This window comes from Diuraphis noxia, unplaced genomic scaffold, assembly GCF_037042655.1.
Source record: "Diuraphis noxia isolate RWA-SAM2 unplaced genomic scaffold, SU_Dnox_SAM2 contig0002, whole genome shotgun sequence".
In the NCBI taxonomy this organism is placed as follows: domain Eukaryota; kingdom Metazoa; phylum Arthropoda; class Insecta; order Hemiptera; family Aphididae; genus Diuraphis; species Diuraphis noxia.
The window spans coordinates 13,578,493-13,591,919 of NW_028301712.1; the positions used below are offsets into that span (position 1 = coordinate 13,578,493).

A 13,427-nucleotide genomic window follows, 5' to 3' on the forward strand; every position below is an offset into this window, starting at 1 on the left:
TCTATTAATTCAGTATTTTGGCGTCAAAATATAATATACATTGATAACACTGATAAACACGATTGGCCATGATCTGAATCAAGATGAAGATAATATAAATTAAATTACTTAAATTAAAAAAAAAATAATAAATAAAATAATTTATGTGTTTGCTATAACCGCGATACAAATATTACTGCAATTATTGTATAATTGTCATTTAGAAATCAAAATATTCGACTAATAAACTAACGAACAATTAAAAATTATTGTTAGTGTTATCACAACCAGTATACGGATAATGAATAATGATTCCCATCAAAAAAACACCGCATGTGAACAGTAAGTTGGTCCCCTAACAATTTTCTTTTCTTGAGACTATTTTTCAACAACAGCAGCGCAATTCTTTATTTTTATAGTTTTTAATCATAAATAATTTACAAGTTTATTACCAACTTATAATTATAGAAATATAGACTACAGTGCATAAATTATAGTATAATCATATTTTTAGATACGCGAATTTCGATGAGTTATAAAGTATTACATTTTACACTATTTACTATAGTCGATACTAACTTCTTATTTTCAGCAAACTGTAGGTACATTCAATATTTCCCTAATTTCCTTGATAAATAATAATATTTTATAGCTGACCGATGTACTTTAATCTTACTGTTTATTGAGATACCAAATAGTTATAACTGAAGACCGGATTCCCGAGCAGTTGCATCATTTTATAGCCCTTTTTAAAATCTATAGAAACAAGCTACAAATCCTAATCAAGTGATCTAGATCGATTAATTAAAAAAGTTTTATATTGCTTAAAATTGCATGTTTTTGAGTTTTTGCTCAAAGTGCAGTTTTTTTTATAAAAATGTACTAAATAGTAAATAGTACTTTGGTACAAATATTTTTATATTTTTTATAACACTGGACTTATATATAATATAATTATATATATATATATAATATAATTATGTATATATATAATATGATATAATTAAGATAATGACTACCTACTACCATAGATCACCAGTATCACTTGTAGGATAGTACAAGTCCTTTCTGAGATGGTATAGAATTAAAAGTAGATTCAGAAGATGTTGAACTGTGTCTTGACAAATTTATCAAACCAGATCTTCTATAGTCCCTTCTCTATTATTTAACCAATCCAGAAGCTTTCCTTAAGCTACCCCTTTTAAGCCTAGCCTGTAATAAATGAAGGAATAAAATAAGTTATTGCTCATTCATTATGAAAAACTTTAGTGATTTGGTATGCAAGATTATGTAGATGTGACGATGGAATACGTCATTGTACATCATCTCCGAGTTTTCGATTTATTATAAAATTACACAAGCGCATACAACTTGCACTATCTAATAATCCAATTTGACGAAATTATGGCAATAATGATTTTCCATCATTTGCAGTGTTTAGTAGTTCTAATATTTTCTACAAGAGAAAAATTAGTAAAATGTATGTTAAAACTTTCTCAAGTATAAAAATATTTTTATTGCATATCACTAGTAAAAATAAAAATAAATTATATTAATATTATTATATTAGGTAAATGTAAGCGTAATGTTTGTTTTCTGTAAGACTCATACACAATATAGGTAAAACATTTTCACCTATAATCATTTATTTTATGATCTTTGAGTGACATGAGTAAAATCGCAAAAATTATAAAGGACAATATTATTGAGAGTATGATATATAGTATTGTTTTTGTACTTTATTGTTATTTGACAAAGCATTCGACTTCTAAAAAAAATTTTGTAAATTTAAATAATGTTTAAAATGTTTAAATGGTTTTGAGATAATATTTATTTTAGACAAATCAATAACATTTCCTCAATCTTCAATTATTTAAAGCATAACCTTACTCTAAGACTATTCATAAACATAAAAAAAAAAATGATTCAGTGTAAATGTGTTAGACTATGTTGTCCGTGTGCTAGAGAGAGAAAACAAAGAATGCTGACAATCTCTTGACTAATAACAGTACTGTCTCTGATTTGTTTGATTTTTTATGTAAGCCAAGATAAAAAATATTTGTACAATTCACCCAAATTATATAGTAATTTGTTAAGTTCATAATCTTACATTTAATGTATATGATCCCTACATATTATTACAAAAACATTTCATTGGAAATAAATACAGACATCAGTGGCGTGCTAAACAGCGATTTTTTGAGGTAACCGTCTCAAAGAAAATATGGGTGGGTGGGTGTGCAACTGAGCACTAGTTTGATCGGTCATTTTAAATATCATATAAATGTATACAATTTTTTATTAAGCAAAAAACCTGATGGTTGTGGGATGGGTGTCAAATTGTATAGTTTTCCATAGGTCTGAAAAATGTTCTGCACGCCACTGACAGACATAGATCTTAGTAGGTACTCTGGTAGATACCAATATTGAAGTATAATAAAATTAAGTATTGAAATATAAAAAAATGAATCCATTTAAGTATTAGTATAAATGAATTGCTTAAAGATAACATATTAACATATTTGTAAAGAATCAAGTGAGAACTTAGTTCAATAATACAAATTATAGCTTACTGATACATTATTTTGTGTTATTTCTTCTAGTGATTTTTCTCCACTACTGCCATCACTGTTACTACTAAAAGCTTCAAATTGAATATTAAAAACAAATTATTCACATAAAAGTATATAGTTACATCAAATACCTATAGTAAGTAAGTAGGTACATATATTTCATTACTAGGGCTAGGATAGTATAGGATTTTGCATTTTTTTTAGGATTTACAGGACATAGCTTTTCAAGCACAAAATGTGATTTAGTCATATACGAGTCCAAATTTATAGTTTTTATTTTGCTTTTTTTTTGCATTTTTTGTACTTTTAAGGATTTAGGGTCATTTTTTAGCATTTTTAGGTCATTTCAATTTTACGGGCATTTTTTATACTTTTTTGAAATCTAGGTAATATTTTTATACATTTTCATTTACACTAGATGTTCTCGATAAAAGTTTTGAATTTGTAACAGAAATAATATCATATTCAATATTTCAATTATAGAGATAGTATAGTTTTCCATGCTACAAAACATTGCTAGCAGATAATCGGCGGTCATTTGTATTTGAAAATTTGAAGGAGCTACTGATTGTCCAATGCAACAATACAATTTAAACGTAATTTTCAGAATAAAAAAAATATACGTATATTTTTTATTTTATAGTATTTTTGTTTTTTTTCAGAAAATTTTAAGCTGGGCGTTGCATGATAAGTCCAAACTCCAAACTTTATTATTCATATCAAGAAAATCCTAAATTAACATTTTTTTTGCTATTTTTTTATAATATAATTTAAATAATTTTTACCGAAATATTAATTAATAATTATAATGCATTTTTATAACATTTTAAAATCATTTTTTATCTTTTGGGCATTTTTAAAGGTCATTTATAGGTTATTTTAATGTCATTTTTTAGGTTTTTTGGGTCATTAAAATCCTAGCCCTATTCATTACAATAAAATGAAGTTCTGACGTGGGAATAAAAGAATACACTGAAATATTAAAATAAAATAATTCAAAAAAGATTTATTACTGTAAGTTGAACAGGACAAACCTATTATGGTTATTATAACCTATTATTATGATAAAACAAAAATATGACTTACCCATGTATTATTTTGTATATTATCCGCTGGTAGTATGTTACTCAAAGATTCAGACTGAAATTTAAAATAAATTATTCTCTTTAAAATATTTTATTGAGAATTTTTTTTTAAGAGGGACCATACGGCAACATAGGACAATGGGTATATGGGGTAGTACAGTTTATTGAGAATTAACATGATAATTAAGTACACATATTTGATTAAAATAAAACAAAGTTCTGAAGTAGAAATAAAAGTATACACTATTATATATACTTAATTAGAATAATTAGATAATTTAAATATAACATAGTCTATTATAAGGACAGAGTTAAACAAATTAGGTACTTATAATAACATAATGATTATGTCATGATTATTATGACTTACCCGTACATTATTTTGTAATAAATTTGTTATCTGTATATCAGTGGCAGGCCAATTTTTCTTCAAAATAGTAAATACAGACATTGTGTAGAAGTCACTTGTATGGAGTTTAACTCTTAAAAGATATAATTAAATGAATTAAAATTATTCATTAATAGATTAGTTTAACTTTTGGTATAGTAACCTATACCATTGCAATTTATTCCAAATAAAATTAATATATTATATTTATTTATAAACATATTATGATAAATAATAATACAATATTCTACACGTTAATATGCATTATTGTTTTTTTTAAATTTATTATGGTATTTTATCTTTAAATTCTACTTTTTAGTTTAGAAAATATATCAGCTGCTTCATTTAAATTGATTTTGTTAGCATCTTCTTTTTCTTCAGCCATGATCATTAAATCGCTTAATCGTTTGTCACCCATTGAAGATCTAAGATAGAATTTTATTCATTTGAGTGAAGAAAAGAACCTTTCATTTGATACAGTACTCACTATATACCTATAGTTATAAAAAAAATGATTGAACCTCATCGAGACATTGTAAATTGTTATACAGGCGTAAGACACAAAAAAAAAAAACAGGGAAGCTAAAGTATGCCCTGTGCTCCCCCCAAATGGCACTGCTACTGTATATATATTTGAATATTACTACTAAATGATACAGGCTGAAATTAAAACAAAACAATCACTTCCACAAAAGAAATTTAATTTTAAATGAAAATATGGTAAAATTATTTTAAATCAATTCAAAATATGTTGAAATATGTTTAATCATGAAACCAAGAAAAAGTATCAAAAAAATGTTCAAATATTAAGTAAAACAATAGGTAAATATCCAATTACTTTTTATGAATAATGAATTTTAAAATTATAATTTGCTTATATACCTATGAATTTTTATAGTATAATTTACTGAGGGTGAAAATATCTGCAAGATAATATTTTTCCATTGTTCAATGTTTGATTTTAAACGAGCTCAATGTTCAACACTTGGAATTAATTCCATCATCATGGTTTCAGTAATAATTAGCAAGGGAATAGTATTCATATCTATATCGTTATCTGTTAAAGGAAAAAATAAAATTCTGTAGATAATTAAATTTTGTTATTATTATAATTGGCGGTATTATATCCTACATAGACTCTAGGTATATATATATTGCTTTTCTCTCGGTTTTTCTTATTTTAGATCCATGATGTGTGTGTGTCTGTGTGTTTTTTTTTGTGTGTCTGTCTTTACGTTTTGGAGCAGTAAAAGTGCTTCGATTTTTGACTTCAGTACTTCGTTCGATCAGAAAATGATCTAGTTGGTACTTTAGGAGTTCAAAAGTAAAAAAACAACGCGAATTGCTCTTCATCCATCAGGACGATGGGGATGGTGCGTGCAACGACACATTTATCGTGTAAAAACCTATATTTATTTATATTTTTGACTCACTTTAGATTCATTGCAGGATTGATTAAAATAAATTGTTGTATTCATTTTTTACATAGCTCCAGTTCATCTCGTACTTATTATTTATATTTATAGCTGTTTTTAATTTTTTATTTGAATTATTGTCTTTATCACCATTAGACAAATGCCTATAAAAAATCAAACATATTTTTAACTAATTAACTGAAGATATTTGTATTAAATTTGTATGATACAGCATATTTTAAAATTGGAACTCAACATTTTACAATGTCGGCTTGTAAAAACAGCTTAGTTGGTCATTTTTTTCATTAATGACGGAGACATTTTGAAATCAGCAAGATAAATTTTACTAAAAATGAGAGGATATTTATTTTTATAAATTTAATATATAAGGATACACCTTTATTAATAAGTAAAAAATTCTCAATATTTTTCTAAATAATCGGGATAAACAAAATAAAAATTAAGGGAAAAGCAGAAAATTTTACGCACAATCAGTTTTCGATAAAATCGATTTTGGCTTTTGATGTAACTTTAATACAAATGACCATAGATACATGAAATTTTCACCGAATGTTTATATAAGTATATTCTATTTATCATGCAATTTTCAAAAAATTTCGACTTAAATAGAATTATTCATAGGTATTTGTAATTTTCAATCATTATTACTTATTAGTTTTTTTTTAAATTAATATCGATAAAAAAATTTTTGTTGGGTAGAAAAGCTTGAAAATTTAATACAAGGCTCTAAACATATTGCAACAATAGCAGTTGAAAAATAAAAGAAATTCATAGTCACAATTTTTTTTTATAAGCATTCAAAGTTTGAATTTCGACAAAATACATAAAAATCACAAAAATTCGCAAATTATTTTAAAATAGAAATTCATAAAAATTTTTTTTTTTTAATTTAAGATTTAAAAATTTTTAATAATCTATAATAATATATCCTAGACAGATAAACCGTCTCCGCTCAGAATCGTTTTTCGTATACAATGATATAATATCGTATAATTGGATTCAAATTTAATTCCATCCATTACTACAGTAACCCACTTGTAACCTACACTCTACACTTCTACAGTACCGCAGAGCGACATCCACAACTTACCCACTAGATTTTTTAATTTAATATAATTAATATATTTTTGAAGTTTTAAACTATTTTAACTAGGTAGTTTTTGTTTATGTGAACAAATGACATTTTTATACTATAGTTAGTAAGTATAGACAGTATAGTGCATTTTTGTAGGTAGGTAATAAGTAATCTAATTTTATCATTTCGCCAATTAGATTTCAAAAAAACTCCAGCATTCCCATTAGAATTAGGTACTTATTCACTTTATTTTGTAATTATTGAAGTATCAAACGTCGTTTAAATATTTAAAAAAATTAATAAACATTATCATTATTAAAGAAACAAAGGTAAGAATAAAAATTACGCAGTGGCTATTTTCACGTCCGACGTGAAATTATGTATTTTCACGTCCTGTCCCCTGATTGGACGTAATATTAATACTGATAGTATAACTGATATCAACTACCATAAATGATAAGTGCCATACACGATTTAAGATCACGGTTTAAGATATACTTATAATATATATACATACATAATATATATATATACTTATCTTAAACCGTGTTTAAGATATACTTATCTTAAATCGTGGTGCCATATTTTAAAAGTATCTTATAGCGTTTTCCACCACACTGCACTGACTGCACCAGACATATTTTTATGTTCCATCTGCAAGATTAATGTGCACCGAGTGGACTTTTTTATGTTTCACCTAAATGCACTACGTCAGTTTTTTGCACTCCGTGCAAAGATAATCGCACCGTGCTCCAAGAGCTCGTGCGCATTATCATTATCATGATAAGTACTGCAATACCCATTAAATATTTTATTATCTTTATATATCAGTAATAAGTATAGATTTTATGTTTCATCTACATTTGCACCAGCCCGTGTTGGGACGATTATCAGTGAACTGTACCAGTTCTACCTTGGTGCAATAGTGCGGTGTGGTGGAAAACACTATTAGAGATATAATATAATAATATAACAACATTTCCCGCATAAATTTAAATATTTAAATAATATAATAATATAATTATTATATACTTATTTATATAAGAGCAGTATACTATAGATTTGTATAGTACAGTCTTACTTGATTTTCAGCATTTACATAGTTGTCCATTTTGTGGAATTAAAAAAATGTATATAATAAATATGTCAATTGTGTGATAAAATAATAAAATTTATGACTAAGTCAGTTGTCAGTTGTGTAGTCAATGTATACTACAGTCTAAAAGTCATATAACTATAATCATCAAAACATCAATAAAATGTCACTGGTAATTCCATTTTTAATTCATAATTGCTATATATAATACCATTTCAAATAATCTTATATTGATCCGTTGTAATACAAAAAAAAAAGATTTTCGTACTATACAAATCTATAGTATACTGCTCTTATATATATAAGAATATAATAATTATATTATATTATAATTATATTATTTAAATATTTAAATTTATGCGGGAAATGTTGTTATATTATTATATTATATCTATAAGATACTTTTAAAATATGGCACTTATCATTTATGGTTATACTATCAGTATTAATATTACGTCCAATCGGGGGACAGGACGTGAAAATACATAGTTTCACGTCGGACGTGAAAATAGCCACTGCGTAAAAATTAACATTCTTTATTTTTAAAATTTTCATTCCCTAGTAAACCTTATTCAAGTGAGTAACTTCATGTAACTATGTAAGCTTTCAGAAGCACCTTGATTAATTAGTAAAAATTCAATAGGCACTAGGGATCTACGAAAATTGAAAAATTGGCTAATGGTCTAGCGGTCTACATGGAAACTTTTTTTGTTGGGAATAACTATAGAGAGTAAACTGTTAATGTATCAAATATTAAAAGGAACTTACCACAATAAACTTCATCGAAGTATTGTTCTAAATTCAGCACTTTTAAAAAGTCGACTGCTCAGCGTCGTAAAAGTCAATATTGCTAAAACGCCTTCAATTGTTCGACGAGACAAATAAAATTAGTCGATCCACACGAACCACATTCTAGTACTCTATACTCTATAGTACTCTACTGGGTACTGGTTACTGGGTAGTGACTATATAGTGGACTAGTGAGTAGTGAGTACAGTCAGTACTCAGTACAGAACTGCACTACTGCAGACAACAGAGCAACAGAGACAGACCACTGAACCACTCCTTATCCAGTATCCACCAACCCACTCTCGAAATCATTATCAACCATCGTCTATCGGCGTATGTACAATCTAATAATTTCAGAAATACTTAATGGGAAAACCTTATTATTACTGTTCTATGTTATTATAGCAGTTATTATTTTTTTTTTTATAGTTTATTATCACACGGTTTTAGTTGAAATCACAATATTGTTCTGTACCCACTACTTATCACGATTTAAGATATACCTAAAATATATCTTAAGGTTTATCTCAAATTGTGAAACCCACTATAAATCGTTCGGTTATTGGTATATTTTAAAATACTCGATCTATAAATAGATTTTATCTAATAAACATAGATTACCAGATAAAAGTATTGTTCATTCTATTATTCTGTGTATTTACGTAATAATTTTTAAATACAAAAAATCGTTTTGTTTATCTCACCATCACTAATTAACAGAAAGACAGTGGTGGATTTAAGGGAGGGGGCTGAGGGGCCTCACTCCCCCGTTGACCTAAATAAAGTCTTGCTTAAGTTGGTTACACACGGGGCGATTCAAATCGCGGCAAATAATCGTGCCAAATTGTTCATGTGACATGTATATTCTGTCATTCTGATGCTTATATTCAAACGGAAATACACAGACGGCGTTCTGTCACGAGTGTCCGCGATAAATCGCGCAGGTTTAATTTTAGCGTGTTCGGTGTTCGGTCGCGATCGAAGTCAAAATTAAACTATGTTTTCCAAATGTTTATATACACACGAAACGATTCTCTCTCCATGGACGCGTTTATTTCATACTAATTGGGTTTGAGAAATAATGGGGACGCAATTAAAATGCGATTGAAACGCTCGTGTGTAATCAGCTTTACTCGCAAAGTCGCATTGTACGTTTTATCTAGTGCAAAAATGATCAAAGTATTTTGGACTGTGCTCCCCTCCAAAAAAAATTTAAATTCTGGATCTGTCACAAATTAGTGTCACTGCAGAAAGGGGACTGTATATACACTGATATTCATGATACAATTTTCTGATAGTAACTACGATATATTTTCTAACAAGCCTGTAAGGTATAATGATACAAAATACAAATTATTTTTTTCCTGGCCGGGAGCTAACAACTGCGGCGCCGGTACGTACGCTCTCAGTGAGTTTCCACAGATTTAGCGTACCTACGGGTACGACCACGCCTAACCAAGCCACTATTATAATATATGATACATAATATTATATTTATCATTTAATATAAATTATATAATATAAATTGAATTATAAAATATTTATCATCGTTATTCTTCGTTCTATGAAGTTGTATGGGCTTCTTTTTCGTTGCTCAAGTTTATAGTTTATATAGTTAGATATTATAGAGTATAGAGGAATACACACCTATGTCCTATGTATATACCTCTAAATAAATTGCATTTTTATTACCCAATTATTACCGATAAGCCTTTTGACATTTAATTTAATTTATATATACCTATATTTGTTCTGCACTTTTGTTGATATACTATAATGGTAGGTATATAATATGAAGTAAAATAACTTTTTATTACTGTACATTTTCTACATAGATCTTTCCATACTTTTATGCTATTATTTGAGTATTTAATAATAATAATTTGATAACAACAATTTTTTTGCGATAATCAATGAAAATAAGTTTAAAAATTGTTATTTTTTTCAATGATATTTTTTCTTTGGTCTTTTTATTTACTGATATCCGTATTTTTATTGTCATTCGTTAACTGTTCATAATTATGTACAGTGTACACATCTTCAATGCGATATTTGGCTTTACGTTTTTTATTCAATCGTTTAATAAACGGTGTACAAGTGTACAACTGGGTGTCACCGATCTCTGCCAAAAATGACCTTTCCGTTTTTCGCCAAATTAGAAAAACACGTCTCCTTTTTCCGCAAAATTATAAATTATAAAATTTTAAAGTTTAGGAACCCTTATGAAAAGATTTAATAATTTTATATAGTTTTTAAGTAACTATAATATATTGTCTAGGTACACACTATGGCACTATTATACACACTATATATCGAGTTAAATAATAAACAATTTTCCCAGTTATTATAGTGGTTATTACTTATTAGTTATTACATACCTATATAAGTGCCTAATGATAAGTTTTGTCATAAGTAAAAAAATATAATTTAATCATAACACTTATTACGATAAACCTATGGTTTATTTTGAGATCTACGCCTAATAATCTATATATGGACATATGGTACCTATATAAATATATTATAATATCTTTTAGTACGGCAAGTTTTTAATTTTTATGCCTGTGTGCGTCTTTATCTGTATAGAAAATATTATTCTGGATAATATGACTATCTAAACTGTTATCTGATATCATACTACTGCAATATTGCCAATATTTGTTAATATGTATGAAAAGACACGCAAAACCCTCGCGTAAAATTCAAAATCCATTTCTGAATTACACCAAGCTTTAAATGTTTTAAACATTGAAACAAAACAAAAAGAACATTTCTTACTATTAAATAGTGGAAAAGAAACTATTATTATTTTTTCATGTTACACAAATTTAAAATTTTAACTTCGGAAAATACTGTGTTTATATGGATAAGACATTACATTTTTATACTCGCTTTTTATGCAAATGTTTACTATCCATGGATTCCAAAACGGCCACTATTTTGAAAATAGTATCGAATATCGGTTTCAAGCCCTGCTATTTTTTTTTGCTAAACCCTAAGAAAATATCTTAAAAATTTTTAGTGGGCAGTATATTATAGCCATTTTATAATTTTTTGATATTGCCATTAGAATAACTTATTTTATTATTATAGTATTACCACTAAATTTTTTGGGAGATAACAAATCTAAGTAATATTTTCTTGCCCCTACACACTAGAATTTTTCAATTTTATACAATAATTTTTATTATATTTGTATATATTATAATAAAATACCTGCAATCTTCCTATCACGAGACCATACCTCTCGCTCTCACCATATGTCCGCGAAGACTCCGCTTATTCATATAATGTTTATGGTAATTTAAAACATGAGATCCTAGGGCTGAAGGCTTATAGGAATGACTGATGCTGATTAAATATAATGTATCATTATTTAAAATTTTTTTTTTAAATAACTGTTATTTGTAAGAACAACTTTGAAGGGATATTGTTTATCATCGCTTTTTCAAACCTATTGGTAACTTAAATTTAAAATAGAATCAAGTTTTTAAATACACAATAATATTTCAAAATTTTTTAGGATTTGAATAAATACCTACTCTTACAATCAGTCCTAATAGATTGTAGGTTAATGATTGATTATACATTACGGCTATAAATATACACACTATCTTTAATATTGTGTTAAACATAAAAAACTAAATTATTTTGCAACTTGATCACTATTTTTTTTTTTTTTTTTATTGCATTTCTAGGTCTAGACCTAGAGAGGGCGGTGGATTGCGGCTGATCCCCAATGCTCCTACTGCGAGAAGTTGGTCAGCCGGAAGACTTGGTAGAGCATACGCTGTTCTATTGTCCATACTGGGTGGAGTATAGGTGTGAAATGGAGCAGTGCATCGGTCAGCGTCTACCGACCGAAGACGTCTCTAATATCATTCTGGGGCCGGAGCAGAAGCTCCTCCCAGATGATATGTCTAGGATACGGTGGATTGAGACGTCGACGGGGAAGCAGAAGCTAGCATTTGACAGGTTGGTGATCGAGACGATACTCGAGCTGAAGGGAGCTGCAGAGCGCGTCAGGTAGGCGAAAAGTTGAAGCGTAGTGTAAAAAGTGTTGTTTTCTGTAGGCCAAAGGTGCCAGCTTTTTGGGTGGTTTATCAAGATCCCCAATTTTGTATAAATTGCTATATTGATGAATAAACGATACAAGAACGGGTGGTAATATTGTGATGAACAGTTCCTGGAAAATAAACCTAGAGAGGGCTCCCAATACTAGTGCCCAAATTTTGTCTATATTAATAGATTATTGTTCTGCAGGGATGGTCGACATAACATTGAAGATCTTTGGGGAGAGTTAGACTCTGAATTTGAACTAGTAACTTTGCATTTTAGTAACGATAAGTAATGCATATTTGAAAAGAAAATACGCGATATAAAATAGACCATGTAAATTTAATGTAAGTTTTCTTATTAATAATCATTATAATTAGAGCTAAGTTGTTTATGATTTTGCATATTTTATACGTTCTACCACAATTATACCCGAGTATGGTATAAATTCGATTCATGAAATCTAGATTACTAATACGTAAACTTATTTTGCATATTTGACATTTTAGAGCATATAAATGCATATTTATTATTTATATATATTCATTATAAATTATAAGTATTATATATTTATATTAAAAATTAATATATTACTTTCATTTGTCTCAACGTTAATTTGTTACACTTCAAAAATAAAAAAACAAAAAAAAATCCATAACTTATATTATTATTGTGTTAATATTATGTTACACATTCATAGAACTATAAGATTAGATATTTAGATATTTATAAATCAGCAACGCAGTGGGTATGGAAACAGATATTGTTAAGTTTATATTATACCTATGCACCGATCCACTCTTTAGACGTGGAGCGGTCGATTTCGATTTATCAAAACATATTGTAAAATCGTCGAAGATTTTTTCAAACTTGAAAATATCAGAAAAATAATTGTTACACAGAGTTATCTTGATATTTATAGAGTACTAAGCCCATGCAAAATTTTATTT

General features: G+C 27.6%; 2 long non-coding RNA genes across 5 annotated transcripts; one reads left to right on the top strand and one right to left on the bottom strand.

Annotated features, from left to right (window-relative positions):
- The first annotated feature begins 77 nt into the window (after positions 1 to 77).
- LOC149058123 (uncharacterized) lies at positions 78 to 12,908 on the top strand. The gene is made up of 2 exons (XR_016190251.1): positions 78 to 321; positions 12,120 to 12,908. It is a non-coding gene; the product is annotated as an uncharacterized LOC149058123 (long non-coding RNA).
- Positions 1,787 to 8,690, bottom strand: LOC149058124 (uncharacterized). Of its 4 annotated transcripts, XR_016190248.1 has the most exons (6): positions 8,401 to 8,689; positions 5,459 to 5,604; positions 4,338 to 4,519; positions 4,008 to 4,119; positions 3,639 to 3,692; positions 1,787 to 2,623 (listed from the first exon to the last, which is right to left on the bottom strand). It is a non-coding gene; the product is annotated as an uncharacterized LOC149058124 (long non-coding RNA). The 4 variants fall into 4 exon arrangements; XR_016190249.1 differs by lacking the exon at positions 4,338 to 4,519 and having other exon boundaries at positions 1,787 to 2,616; positions 8,401 to 8,685; XR_016190247.1 differs by lacking the exon at positions 4,338 to 4,519 and having other exon boundaries at positions 8,401 to 8,685.
- Positions 12,909 to 13,427: the final 519 nt, after the last annotated feature.